Below are 14,021 nucleotides of genomic sequence, written 5' to 3' on the forward strand. Positions count from 1 at the left end.
TGGTGGCTTTGAGGCAATTCCAGCTTCTGCCAGTCTGGGGAGCCTGAAACTAGGAATCTGATCTCTGTCTTCATTTTTCTAACAATAGTTCTTAAAGACACAGAATCCACTGCACAGAACTGAATGTACTTCAAACACCCAGGAAACAGGGATGTGTGATAGAATATCTCAGGAACTGTTTCATCATTAAGTTTGGTATTCCACATACAAAACTAACATGAATTCTGAAAAATTCACTGCACACACACCAAGTTATAAACCAACAACTGTGAGCCAGACAGTGAGCTACTCAGCTGGACGGTGGAAGGTGAACATTTGGAGTAAGGATGACTGAATAACAAGGTATGATGCATTAGAACTGCTGCTAAATGCTGTTGTTAAATTCATCTAAATGAAACACTCTAAACATTTATTCTGTTATTTTTATTATTTTTTTTCCTTTCTATTGTATTTATTGGGGTGAAACTGGTTAACAAAATTATATGGGTTTCAGGTGCACAATTCCTTCCACACATCATCTGTACACTGTATCGTGTGTTCACCACCCCAAGTCAAGTCTTTTTCCATCACTATTTATCCATGACAAACAGAGAGATGGTTTTGGACTATCAGACTTTATTTTTGAAAACTTCAATTAGTTAAAATGTTTTCCCAATAGTAAAAATAATTGACCATCACTGTTTTTACTACAGGGAAACCATTCTAACTCAAAATTTCAAAAATGAAGTCTGAATGATGAAATAGGCCAAAACCAACTCTCAATTTGCCATTATCGAATCGTTAAACCAAGAGACTCACTGTTTAGATTCCCATGATTCTTGAAATGAATGTGGCCTAATAAAATAATGGTGTTTTTTTGTTGTTTTTTTTTACCTGACAATGGAGAGCCAAAGTGTCAGGAGCTAACCCAGCCATTAAGTGCCAGCCCTGACTCTCAGCTCACTTTGAGAGATAACAATTGGGAAGCTGATGGAGTTTTTGGCCTCACCTTTAGGAGGTGATATTACAAAAACTCTTAGTTTAAAAGAGTTTTAAACTCCACCCATTACTAACTGTACTTGCTTAAGCAATAGCTTAACCTTTCAGCCCTCATTCCCCATCTGTTAAGCAGTGATAACAATATAATTCCTTCCTTCAACTTTTATTTATTAAGCATGTGTTATGTGCCATGTCCTAAGCTGGGCCCCAGAGAGACACAGTAGTAAATAGTGAGCAAGACAGATGAATTCCCTCCTTTCATTGGGTTTGCATTTTTTATATCAATATAGACCCATGGATATGGATTTCATTCTATGGATTAGAATCCAACACAATCATTTCTTTATTTTTTCACTTTTCCAACAAGTATTTATTATGAGTTAAGCCATTATTCAGGATCCCAGGGTGGGGTGTACCCAGGTCTCACCTCACCTCCCTGGGAGATGGAGGACATGGAGGTGAAGGGGAGGCAGTTTAGTCTTCCTGAGAAACGTTCTTCTGCCTGGTAGTCATCCCAGGCTGACACTCAGGTTATGGGCAGAGGGATTGTATATGTGCCGTACTGCTGGCACATGGAGACGTGATCTCGTTAATGGTCACTGCCTTCTCAAAGGGTGCTAGTCCAGGCAGTCCCGCCAGCAGTTCTGGTCTGGTTCTGGTTGGGGAGCGGCTGTCAAAGGAGCCCCCGGTAGTTCTTGACGTTGGTCCTGAGGTCCCCTGCCATGCTGCTGACTCCTGAGGACACCTGTGAAGCCACTCACAGCTCGGTGGGACCCTCAGCAAAGACGCTTGTGTCTCCATTTATGCTTTTGCTCAATCTATCTCAGCTTTCACCATTGGAAGTTCCATTGGTTTGCTCCTGGCCTTTTTGATAGGTTCCCAAACTTGTTTGAGCACCTTCTTTTCCAGCTCCACAGAGGAGGTAAAAGATTAAACAATCACAATAACAGAAAAATAGCATGCCTTAGATCAGTGGTTCTCAACCTGTGGGTCTCGAATTTGGGGGTCAAACGAGCCTTTCACAGGGGTCGCCTAAATACATCCTGCATATCAGATATTTACATTATGATTCATAACAGTAGCAAAATTACAGTTATGAGGTAGCAATGAAAATAATTTTATGGTTGGGGGTCACCACAACATGAGGAACTGAATTAAAGGGTCGCGGCATTAGGAAGGTTGAGAACCACTGCCTTAGATGGTCATGCTCCCACCTAATGACCAAGAGGGTGGGAGATGGGCTAGGGGGGCCCAGAGAAGGTGAGAATGGGTGCTGATTCTTATAGAAAGTGCTTAGGGGAGAGGGCAGGATGCATCAAGAAAAGGAAAGAAGCATACAGGCTGAGTGCTGGTGGGCGTGTGCCTGGAGGAGGCGGAGTGGGCCCAGACGAGGTGTGGTAAGTCAAGTCAAGGAGCTCAGACATTATTTTAAGGTAACTGAAGCTGTTAAGGGCTCTTTTTAGGGTTCTATGACACTCTTTCTAGGACAGTGTCAGCACACAGGAGGTATTCAGTGAAGGGTGGCTTCTGCTGTCACTTCTGTTCCCACTGCCACCATGACTATTACTTCTATTTTGTTATTCCTATTTGGGAAGGTGCAACCAAAGTTCTCTTTTTAGCAAACACTTTGCATATCTAAAGGCTCCCAAATTGGACACCACCACTACACAACTCTGTTTTTTGTTTGTTTGTTAATCCTCACCTCACCCGAAGGTATTTTTCCTTTGATTTTTAGAGAGAATGGAAGAGACAGAGAAAAACATCAATGTGAGAGAGACACACTGATTGGCTGCCTCCTGCATGTGTCCCACTGGGGCCACAAGCTGCAATCAAGGTACCTGTGCTTGACAGGAATCCAAGACCCTTCCGCAGGCTGATGCTCCCTCCATCCACTGACCCAAACCAGATAGGGCCGCAACTCCTTCTTAACTTACAGGGAAGTTGTTCAGACTTTATGTGCAGTGTGTGGAGTTGAAGACTTAGTCTCAGAACATCCTCATCCTAGACAAGAAAGCTCAAGTCTGGAGGAGACCGGCCTAGATCTACAGCTGGCCATAAATCCCTGAACTCCTCCTGAATGTGGATTACCTGCCACCCTATCAGTCTTTGGTCCATGTAAAGGTGATTTCAATCCAAATACCTTTGCTCCTTTACTGGCCTATGTTGAACAACCTCCATCTGCCAAGCACTGTTCTAGAGGCTGGGATACGGCAGGTACATGGTGCTTACATTTTCAGTAAGCAGAGCATGAAAGGGGTCTCCAAAAATATATAATAGGACATCTGTTTTTATTTGCTTTTATCTAAAATTTAAAAAATACTCCTGCTTCACCTAGGGAGTGATAGGGCCCATTTTGGCCTTTCAGGCGGCCTTCATGCTCCATGATCCATGGGGAGGGTTCTAATGGCGCTGCCATGTTCACTGGGAGGGCCTCAAGTGGATTTGCTGTTAAGTAGACAACCCCAAAAAGAACGATTAGCAAAGAAAGCAGAATGAAAGAGCAGAGCCCCTTTCCTCTGAGCACAGGCACTTGGTAGGCCACCTGTCCAGAATGAACACCTGCAGGACCCCCTGATGAGATTGGGGAAGAAAACAGCCCCTACCCTTGAGGTTCTCAGAGTGGCCACTTGAGATATTGGTGCTGTAGACTGAATGTTTATGTCTCCACCAAATCCATATGTTAAACTCCTAAACCCAAAATAATGGCATTAGGAAGTGGGGCCTTAGTAAGGAGAGCAGGTCATAGGGCGGAGCCCTCATGAACAGGATTAGTGTTCTCATAAAGATGCCGCAGAGAGCTCCCTGGCCACTTCTACCACGTGAGGACCTAGCGAGAAGCCAGTGTCTTTGACTCAGGAAGAGTTCTCACGGGATAAAATCTGCCAGGTCTGGATCTGGGACTTTCAGCCTCCAGAACTGTGAGAAATCAATGTTTGCTGTTTAAGATACCGTGACTGTGGTAGTTTGTTACAGCGGCCCAAGCAAATGACTACAGTGGATTTCCACCCTCTGTCATTGATAGTGAACCTCATACAGGTATGTGTTTCACCCTATCCCAGGGGATGGGAGATGTGAACTTAAGTCTTCCCCTGTCAAATGGAGATGCACTGTGTAAAAATACACAGGCTAAGAACCACCCAAACCCCACAGTCACTGAATGAGTAGTTCATTTGATAACACTTCTGCCAGGCAGTGTGTTGAAAGATGGGGGTGCTGAGATGAGCAAGACACCATCCCTGACTTCAGAGAACTCATGCACTCTCACAAACACTCACACACTCTCAGAAACACACACTCACATACGCTTACACACTCACATACACTCTCAAACTCACACACTTTCAGAAACACACACTCTTACACATTCACATACTCTCACACACTTGCATACATACACTCTCAGACACACTCTCACTCTCATGCACTTACATACATGCACTCACACATCCTCAACACTCACTCACACACACTCACACACACACACATGCACACACAATGCAGGATACACTGTGATAAGTTATGTACTAGAAGAGCTTTGCTGATGCTGTTCTGTGGGTGCAACAAGGAGTGTGCCTGGGGAAGCAGGGAGTGTTCAGGGACAAGGAGCTATGTCCTGATGGAGAGGGAGCTCAGCAGCCCTCCTATGAGCCAGGCTCCTCCTGTGAGAGAAGGGCAGGACAACTGAGGGTCAGCTTATGCAGAAGCAAGGAAGCCCCAGGGTGCACGACACGCTGAAGGGACAGCAAATGTCCCAGGAGGGAAGCTAGCACCCTGGAAGCATCTGAGAAGGGCACGTGTTTAGTGTGTAAGGCCTCCAATTGTTTCACACAGCCCTGTTGCCCATGGGTCACACAGACCCTCTGGTCCTCTGGGAGCTGAAGAACTGTTAACAAATACCACACAAACCTTCCAGAACATTCCCCACAGACCTTGTGGTTTCTCAGGGAGTCCATGGTTCTGGGCAGCAGGAGAGGGCCACACATTCTGTATGAATGTGGCTGGCTTTATGGGGCGCCAAATACACTGCAGTCTCTTACCTTTTCCCTAAACTGTCCCCAGAGGCCACCGAGACTGAGACTTGGGTCCGTAATCCTCCTACCTATCTCTTTCCTTTATATGTGCATCTCTGAACAATATATGAGATTTTTGCTTGTTTTTAAAAGGTTACAAAAATAATATTTGTAATGTTTTATCTTCAATAGAAAAAGTACACTATTGGTTCTCACAGTGGGACCCTAGCTGTTTGCTATATTGTGCTTTGTATACTTTTATTTCATTTTTTAAAAGTCTGGAAAAGCTTAACGTCTGAGTGGCTGCCAGCCCCACTCCTTGGCCCTCTCTGGAATCCAGAACAGAAGAGAATCCAGAACTCTCTCTCCTCATCTCCTGGCGGCAGGGGGGGGCGCGGAGTGGGGGGAATGAGTGGGGAGGGGAAGGCCTACATGAGAGCTCACCAAGGGCGGGTGGGTCAGGAGCTTCTCTTGAGCCGCATGTGGTCCTGCCAATGCACATCCCTGTCCTGGAGACCCAGGACCTGTGCTCTCTGGATCCCTATGGCCCCAAGGACAGAGCGGGAACCTGTGGAGCATTTCTGCCTAGGCCTGCAGCACTTGAGCTCTCCCAGTGTGGAGGGAGGTCAAGAGCATGCCTGAGAGGCCTGGCCATGTGCAAATCGAGGCCCGGCTGCACCATTTGTAATTCTGTGACCCTGTTCAAGTTTCCCACAGTCTGAAGGAGGAGAGGTCAGCAGTCACCTGCTGCTGAATGACACAGGTTTGTTAACACCCGAGGCAACGGCCAGAAGGAGGAGCTGGTGGCGCCATCCTCCCTAGTGATCGCCCCGCCCTTTGTGATGGAGCAAGCATGAAATAAACCTCCTTTCCTCTCAGGACCATGAAAAGTACCTTCTTCTGACAACATTACGGGGTTAACAGAAACTCTTGCCCAAATGCTCCGTGGTCTATGGAAGACACAGTATAAAGACACAAAGAGCGCGTGCTCTCAGTGTGCGGTGGCAGAGCGACCCAGCCGGGCAGTTGGACAAATCTCACCATGTGAAACCAATGTGCACTTTAGGCCACTGCGTGTCCCTAAAGATTCCAGGATACATATTTCCTGAGTTCCATTTTAAAAAGAATAGTAATTGTAATCCTCTTATTTACAAAATAAAATATCTCCCCAAAAGACCTAAGAATGAGAAGGGGATCAGAGAAGGCAGGCTTGGAAGGCAGAGGGAGGCCTGGGGCCTGGGACTGTCCAGATATTTCCAGACTGTCCAGAGAATGGGGGTTAGGGGGTGACATTCTAAAAGGTAGCTATTTCTTCCTGAACTAAGAGTCTCCTATCCCAGATATTTTACAGGTCTCCATCGGTGGCAAACATTTCCTAAGGGGACAGAGTGTCACCCTGATGGAGGAACAGACACAAGCTTAAGGGGAAAAGTAAGGACAACATACAACATGCCACTCCTCTCTGAGGTTCTGGGAGGGTCATCCATTAGTCAGCTCTGGAGGGAGAAGATGAACAGGAAGACAATTCTCAAAACACTTTCCTTCTCTCTAACATCTCCCACCACTGAAAATCAAAATAATTATCTCTAGAATAGCTTTTTAAAAGTGAGAGTGAGGCCTTCATTTACATCTCGTTCTTTTCATTATGGGGTGTGTGTGTGTGTGTGTGTATGTGTGTGTGTGACAAAGAGGGAGAGAGAGAGAAAATGGAGAGAGAGAGAGAGAGAGAGACCACATTCCACTGTTTTGCTCTGTCGTATGAGGCATAGTTTGGTCTGGTATTCCCAACAGCATTTGAATGTGCAGATCCCTTGACCCAGGATGAACTCTGGATAATTATCTCAGAAAATCACTTAGGCTTGCAGAAATGTGTTCACAAGATGTTCATTTGAGGCTGTATGCCCTGCAATCCCTAACTTCCTTACATGGAAGATGACTTTCTCTCCCTTTCCACTAGCATTCATGTCTGTCTTGTTGGTGATGTATGCCTGGACCTGGAAGACTGAATGACACAGAGTAGGCGGTTAGTTAATACTTGTCCAGTGAATGAATAACACTGAAAAAATTGGCTCTGATCTCAATGTCCCAAAAAACAACAACATATCTTCCCAGCACTGAGAACAGAGCAGAAACACCATGATGGAAGCAGTCATGCATGAGACCCTACAGTGTTTCTAAATGGAGGGGAGAAGCTCAGAGAGGTGACTGAGCCTCCAGGTGAGGCAAGAGCATGACTGAATTTCTCTGTAGAATGGAAGGCATGTTCTTGGGACAGGGTGGACTCAAAAAGTCATATGCATCCACTGTATTAGTTTTGGTGCCAAACTTTGGCATTAGTCCAAATCCAGTCTCTATCTGGCTCAGCCGAGTCAAGGGGTCTTGGCTTACTGAAGCTTGTTCTGTGCAGACCGTGTTGGTTGATTCCTTTATCAAATGTTAAGCTTTTGAGGTCTACTTCTCTTGCCCCACTCTCCCAAGTGGGCGTTAGAGAAAAAGGAGAGAGAGAATATAGGTTAAATAGATCATAGTTATGAATAGTGTGGCTCTTATAATGATGATATAGAATTAGATGTATTGACAAGGAATATCAACCTAAACTGTTGAGTAAAAGTAGCCTCTGCTATATGACAGTCTCCATAACACGGTATCCTTTATATGACTCTTGTCAATTGTCTATCATCTACCATCCGTCTATGTATCTATCTATCTATGTATCTATCTATCCATCATCTATATCACCCATCTAATCTGCCTAGATAGCAGGAGCAATATTCAGATGTTAACATTGCTTATCTCTAAGTGAAGAGGTAGAGGTAATTTTTACTTTTAAAAAATATTTCATATACATATATATACTATTTAATTAATTAGCAAATGTCATTTTTATCTTCAGGAAAAAAGTTACTTTCATTGAGAGAGAGAGAGAGAAACAGACTAAAATTTGTCATATTTCTGAACTTCAAGTTCAGGTAGGGCATTTGACCGGCCAAGCTGACTCTTTTCTGAATGGTGTCAGAATGACTAAGTTGGAACACTTATGTGTGGAGTTACTATATCTGTTTTTACAGACTTTAGTTATTTCAGAGAAGTTTTAGGTTCACAATGAAAATTTAGAGAAAGATACAGAGTTTTCCCATATACTTCTGGTCCCTTTTCCCTTTCCCCCATGCTCACACACAGCCTTCCCCAGCATCAACACCCCTCACAGAGAGGTGTAACATTTGTTATACCAGAACCTACATTGACACACCATCACCACAAAGCCATAGTTTACATTAGTGTTCACTCTTGGTGTTGTATATTCTCTGGGTTTGGAAAAGTGTATAATGACATATATCCATCATTATAACATACAGAGTATTTCACTGCTTCTGTGCTCTGCCTATTCATGTCTCCCTATCCTCCATCCCTACGAGCACTGACCTTTCTATTGTTGAAATTACAGCTGTTTAAAGGCAAGATTTTCTTTTGTACTGCTTTTTTCTGAGATTTGGATTTAGAGAAAACTTGGTTTCAGTCCAGGCTCTATGACATACCAGCTGTGTGGCTCTGAGCAATTGCTCTGAGCATTGAGCGTGAGTCCGTAACTATAACACAGAAACATAATATCTCTGTGAGGGTGATGAATGAATGGGGAAAAAGCACCTATGATAATCCTGAGGAATATGTGTGTGCATGAGAGTCTGCAGACATGTATGTGTGTGCACATATTTAATGTATTATGTAAGAGTTCATGTATGTATCCAGGTGTGCATATATTCATGTTATGTGTGCATGTGTGTCTGTACATGCACACATTGAATGTCCAGGTGTGTATATGTGTTATATATGCACATGTGTGTGTGTGTGTGCGTGTGTGTATTTTGCCCTCAGTTTACTTCCATCACATTTTTGAAATGATTTACTCTTATTATAGACAGAAAGTGATATGCTAATGAGACTCAGGAGTGATAAAGGACATTCAAAGGTAGAAGAGCTGCCAGAAGGCCCCATTGCTGCCCCATCAGCACATTTACTTCAGGTTCCCCATATTCCAGTCTTTCTCCATCATTGCCTGAGTCCTGATAAGCTGAGGCTGAGCTGCCCCCTGGAACAAAAGAGGGGTCAGATCAAGGAGAAGTTGCGGGGACAGACGAAACCCCACTGTCTGTCAGGTTCCCAAGCCTGGTAGAGTGACTCGCATCACGTCCATCTCCCAGTTACTCAGCTCCACATAGACAGAGCACTTCGCTTCCCGTTCATCACCACACATAGCTCACAGAACGGGGGACAGACTTTCACCTCCTGGAATCTCAATAGCCCAGTCCCTGGTCCCAGAGGAAACAAAATGTTTCCATTCTGGCTGATTTCTTCTTATTCAACCCAAGAGAGGTTTTATGCTGCAGCAAATGCTAGGCAGTAGGAACCTCTTTAGTCTTGTGTTTTTAGATCTGTCTTCTTTCAACCTTTGTCCCCATGTAAACTTAATTCACTAATGTTACACAATAGGTTCAAAATTATGAAGCTGAACTGGCAAAATATAACTAGAGTGCATAATATTGGTCCTCAAGCCACAAAAATTATGGTGTAACTTGTTGCTAAATTGACTTAATGTAATTGATTAAATGCTTTTATTATAAGCCTCCCAAATGGTTCCTGCAGCTTCTGGAACCATAAGCTGTACATCCAACATTGTTGGCTACTTTTCTGTTACTAAATTTTCAAAACCAGGTTGTATTGAGATATGAACTAGAAAACAAGAATTGCATACTCTTTCCCTCCCACTTTTTTCTCTGGTGGATAGTGCAACTTCCTGAATAATATTTTAAGAGACTCTAGAATTTTCCCAAGTGTTAAGAAAACTATCAGTTTCACAAATGAGTTCATATTTTACACATACATAAAATTAGACAGATAGGACCCCAATGACATGTATTACAATCAAAGGGAAGATTTCCATCATGCAACACTTTGTTCTAAACAAGTACTTTGAAGATAAGTAGAAATTCAGTAAAGTCTAACCCAGGGATTCTCAATTTCAGCACCATTGACATTTGGGCCACATAATATTGTGCTGTGGGGCTGTCCTGGCATTGTGGGATGCCAGTAGCCCTCGCCATCCCAGTTGTGACAATCCAAATGGCTCCAGTGATCCCACAGATTGGCCCAAGAGGAGAACCACAGTCCAACCCACTCTCGATCAGCCTCTAACTCCAATAAAAACAAACCAGGCCATTCAATAAAAAGGAAAGAAACATCAATACATGCTGCACCATGGATGAATCGCAAAAACTTTATGTTAGGTGAAGGGAGCCAGACACAAGAGACTACATACTGTGTGATCCTATTTAGATGAGATGTCCCGCAAAGGCACGTCTGCAGAAACAGAGAGAAGATCAGTGGCTGCCAGTGTCGAGGCAGGAGTGGGGATTGGCTGCACCTGGGCACGAGGATCTTGCTGGGGCATGAGGATGTCTGAATCCGGATTATGGTGACAGCTTTCACGACTTGTAGGTGCCATAAGGATCACCGAATTATACACTTTAGATGAGTGAATTTTATGGTAAGTTTTAGCTTAATAAAGTTGTTTTTTAAAAACACACATGAAAAACAAACTAGGAGGGTAAAATGTATTGCAGAAGAAGAGAATCAAAACTGGAGGTAAACCAATCACAGGGATTTCCTTTAACTATGGAGGAAGCCTCCAGAAAACAGACATCAAATCCCCACTTCTATCACCCAGACGACCGTTAGAGCAAGCCCACAATATTTTGCCGGCCAGACAGCTGCACGTCTGTTAACACCTGATGCAACTCAACGGGCTGTTCAGTCACTGCCAATGTGTCTTTCTATGGAAAATATCGTGCACGCATGGTCAGCCATGTTCGACATGGCAAGGAAGGAGACAGAGTGATCTGCTGGGGACTGCTGTGTAAGACATTCTGGGCTTTCTGTTAGTATATGAAGTAATTCACATTCACGATGAAACATGCCTAGGGTGACATTATATGTGGCCAGAAAAGAGTTTTAAAACCACCCAGGACTCCCCATTGCTCACTCAAACCTCTGTCATAGTAAAAAACATGAACAAATAAAAAACCCAAACTCTCCTTTGCTGTGCATGAAATAAAGCGGTGTGACCATTTAGAAAACTTCTGGGGACTCTTACTGAGCGCATAGCTTCTTGGGAAATGTTCAGCTGCTGTGATTCACTGTAAAGATACTTACTGTGTTCACTCTTTACTTCGAGGAGCGCATGACCTGCTTGGGCCTGTTAGCAGGTCGGGTGAAGGAACTTTCCCCGGTTAAGTTATGCACATTAACTTGGCCAAATCCACAACCTTAAGGGAGGCAGCACTTAGAATGTCTGTGACTAGTCTTCACAACATTCTAGAATCTTCAGCTCGGAAGACGCTAAGAAAAGGGAGAAGTTGGTTAGACTTTGGGGCCTTTGGGTAAGTTATCCCAAGACCTCAATCTGGTGAAAGTTTAGGCAAAGGTATGTGTTGATGGTAAATTTATCCCCGCCCCCCAATTTTAGCTGGGAACTGTGGGGACATGGAAGAGATGACTTCAATAATTTAAATTTCTCCTTAAGGTCACACACGAAAAAGATGCTTTCTTTTTTTAACGACTCTACATCTGATATATTAGAGAACATTGAAATTCTGTCCAGGTTTTAAGGCCTAGTAAACTGAGGACTGAAAAATCACTCTGTGCCTGAGCCAGGAGGCAGCCAGGAAGGCAGCAGGTCCCACAATGCCTGCAGCATTCCAGGAAAACCCACTGGAATGATAAATAATTCTGATGGGGCCCAATGTGCAAATGGGCTGAGGGCAGGAAGGGCACTGCTCTCCCTGACTACACCACCAGTGTCCTGGAAACTATCCGGCAGGCAGAATGTTTGCTGTTCACTGATCATCTCTGACAACAGCACTGAGAGACCGCCAGGACAGTATCTGTCCCACGCGTGTCCTGTTAGATGCACACATCGTAATTCTGCAGTGACATGTGCTGAGCAGGATTCGGACAACAAAGACATTTTACACGCAAACTTACCCCAGAATATGGGAATAAATACAAGGTGACATCACTAGAGATCCAAAGTGGTTTGATTTACCTTAGGTGTTGCCTACCTCTTTTTAGCAAATAAATACATATAAGCTTCAGAAGAGGTTTGATATGTGTTCTTTTCACATATCGATGGCTGTCGAGCTCTGTGATCATGCTGGGACAAAACAAAAGCCTTGCTACCCGGCAGGTGCTGGTTAGGCTACTTTCCAAAACACCGAGCTGTCTTTTATTTCTGAAGAACATTACGGTTTTCTGCTTTCTAATCTTTGAGTTTAAACTTACAGAAAACAAAGCAGAGAGTGCTGATTCAGCATCTTGACCAGGTTTATTCCAGTAAGAAAGCCATGGATATCTTCACCTTCACCCTTCTGAGATATGTCCTACTGTCTCTTTAGAATGGCTGTGACTAGTCTTCAACTGCTCCATGTCCTACTCAAACTTTTCATTTTTTTTTTTTAGTTTATCTTTATTGTTGACAGTATTGCAGATGTTCGCTCCCCTCCCCCCTTGACTCCTTCACCCTGCACTCCCCAGGCCTTCAATGAACTATTGTGTGTATCCAGGCTATGCATATAAGTTCTTTGGCTAATCTATTTTCCCTCCCTTTGCTCTGAGATTCCTCAGTCTGTGCCATGTTTCCATGTCTCTGGACTGGTTTTGTTCTTCAGTATTTTGTTCATTAGGTTCCACATATAAGTGAGATCATATGATACTTGTCTTTCTCTAACTTGCTTATTTCACTTAGCATAATAATCTATAGGTTCCTCCATGCTATCTCAAAGGATAAGAGATCTTTTTTTAAATATATTTTTTATTGTTGACAGTATTAGATATCTCCCCCCCCCCTTTTACCCCACTGCTGCTAGCCCCTAGAGATCCTTTTTTAAAAAAATATATATGTTTTTATTGATTTTAGAGAGGAAGGGAGAGGGAAAGATAGAAACATTGATGAGAGAGAAACATCAGTCCAATGCCTCCTGCATGCCCCCTACTGGGAAATTGAGGCCACAACCCAGGCATGTGCCCTGACCAGAAATCTAATGGGTGACCTCTTGGTGCATGGGTCAATGCTCCCACCATTGAGCCACACCAGTTAGGTAAGAAAATCCTTCCTTTTTGACAGCTGCATAGTATCTCCATTGTGAAAATATACCACATCTTTTTTATCCACCAAAAACTACTAGATTTAATAAATGAATTTGACAAAGTAGCAGGATACTAGATCAAAGTTTTTTTTTTAAAAAGTCAATTACTTTTCAGAGACGTGAGTTTTCTCTGTGTTTTTTTGTTTTGTTTTGTCTTTAAGTTTTGGAGCAAAATAATTCTTATCTCTGGGCAAGAGGAGATGAGCTCTATGATGTTAAAGTATTAACTTACATCTGACAATTTGGTGATAAGACTGAACAGCTTTCATTGATCCAGAACTGTGTTTCTTAGAATCTATAACCGAGCATTCAATCTGACCACCGCAGATACCCAGGCGCACACGGCCCCACTCCTGTTTGAGCACTTGTTTCTGCACTGTCTGCCCTGACCCGGATCAAATCCCCTCTTCGGGTTTTGCTGGGTTCCTGGACCACCTCACCCTTCCCTCCCCTGCAGCTCTGCCTCCTTCTGCTGCTTCCTGCACCTGCGCCTTCCTGGGTACTTCTCTTTTGGCTTCTCTTAGCTCTTCCAGTGGTGTTCCTCCCAGACAGACCTCGCCTCTACCTGCTGCCCCCTCTGAATCTAGATACTGCTCACTGGCTTGTCCAGCGGGTCCCAGACACAACCGACTCGAGTCTTTGTGCCTCAAAAATGATTTCAGGTTCAAAGTCCTCAAGGAAAGCACTTTCCCTGCATAAATGTATCATGTGAAGACTTCTCTCACAGAGCAGTTAACTGTGGCCTCTTCACTATTTATTTCCATTGTATTAATTCATAAATTCATTCATTGAGAACCAACTATGTCAAATGATAAAGTTGCCCGACCTTTGTTTC

The 14,021-nt window shown here is 43.7% G+C and overlaps 1 protein-coding gene across 1 annotated transcript in view; it reads right to left on the reverse strand.

Moving 5' to 3' along the window:
• IRF4 (interferon regulatory factor 4) overlaps positions 1-12,990 on the reverse strand; it is a 52,991-nt gene extending 40,001 nt beyond the window's left edge. Inside the window, exon 1 of the mRNA XM_070405834.1 lies at positions 11,196-12,990. The gene's annotated coding sequence lies outside the window, so the exon portion shown is untranslated. The remainder of the gene's footprint in view (positions 1-11,195) is intronic.
• Positions 12,991-14,021: the final 1,031 nt, after the last annotated feature.

The sequence above is a fragment of the Myotis yumanensis genome, unplaced genomic scaffold, assembly GCF_028538775.1.
Source record: "Myotis yumanensis isolate MYYU_CA2020_CCGP unplaced genomic scaffold, mMyoYum1.0.hap1 SCAF_2, whole genome shotgun sequence".
Taxonomy (NCBI): Eukaryota; Metazoa; Chordata; class Mammalia; order Chiroptera; family Vespertilionidae; genus Myotis; species Myotis yumanensis.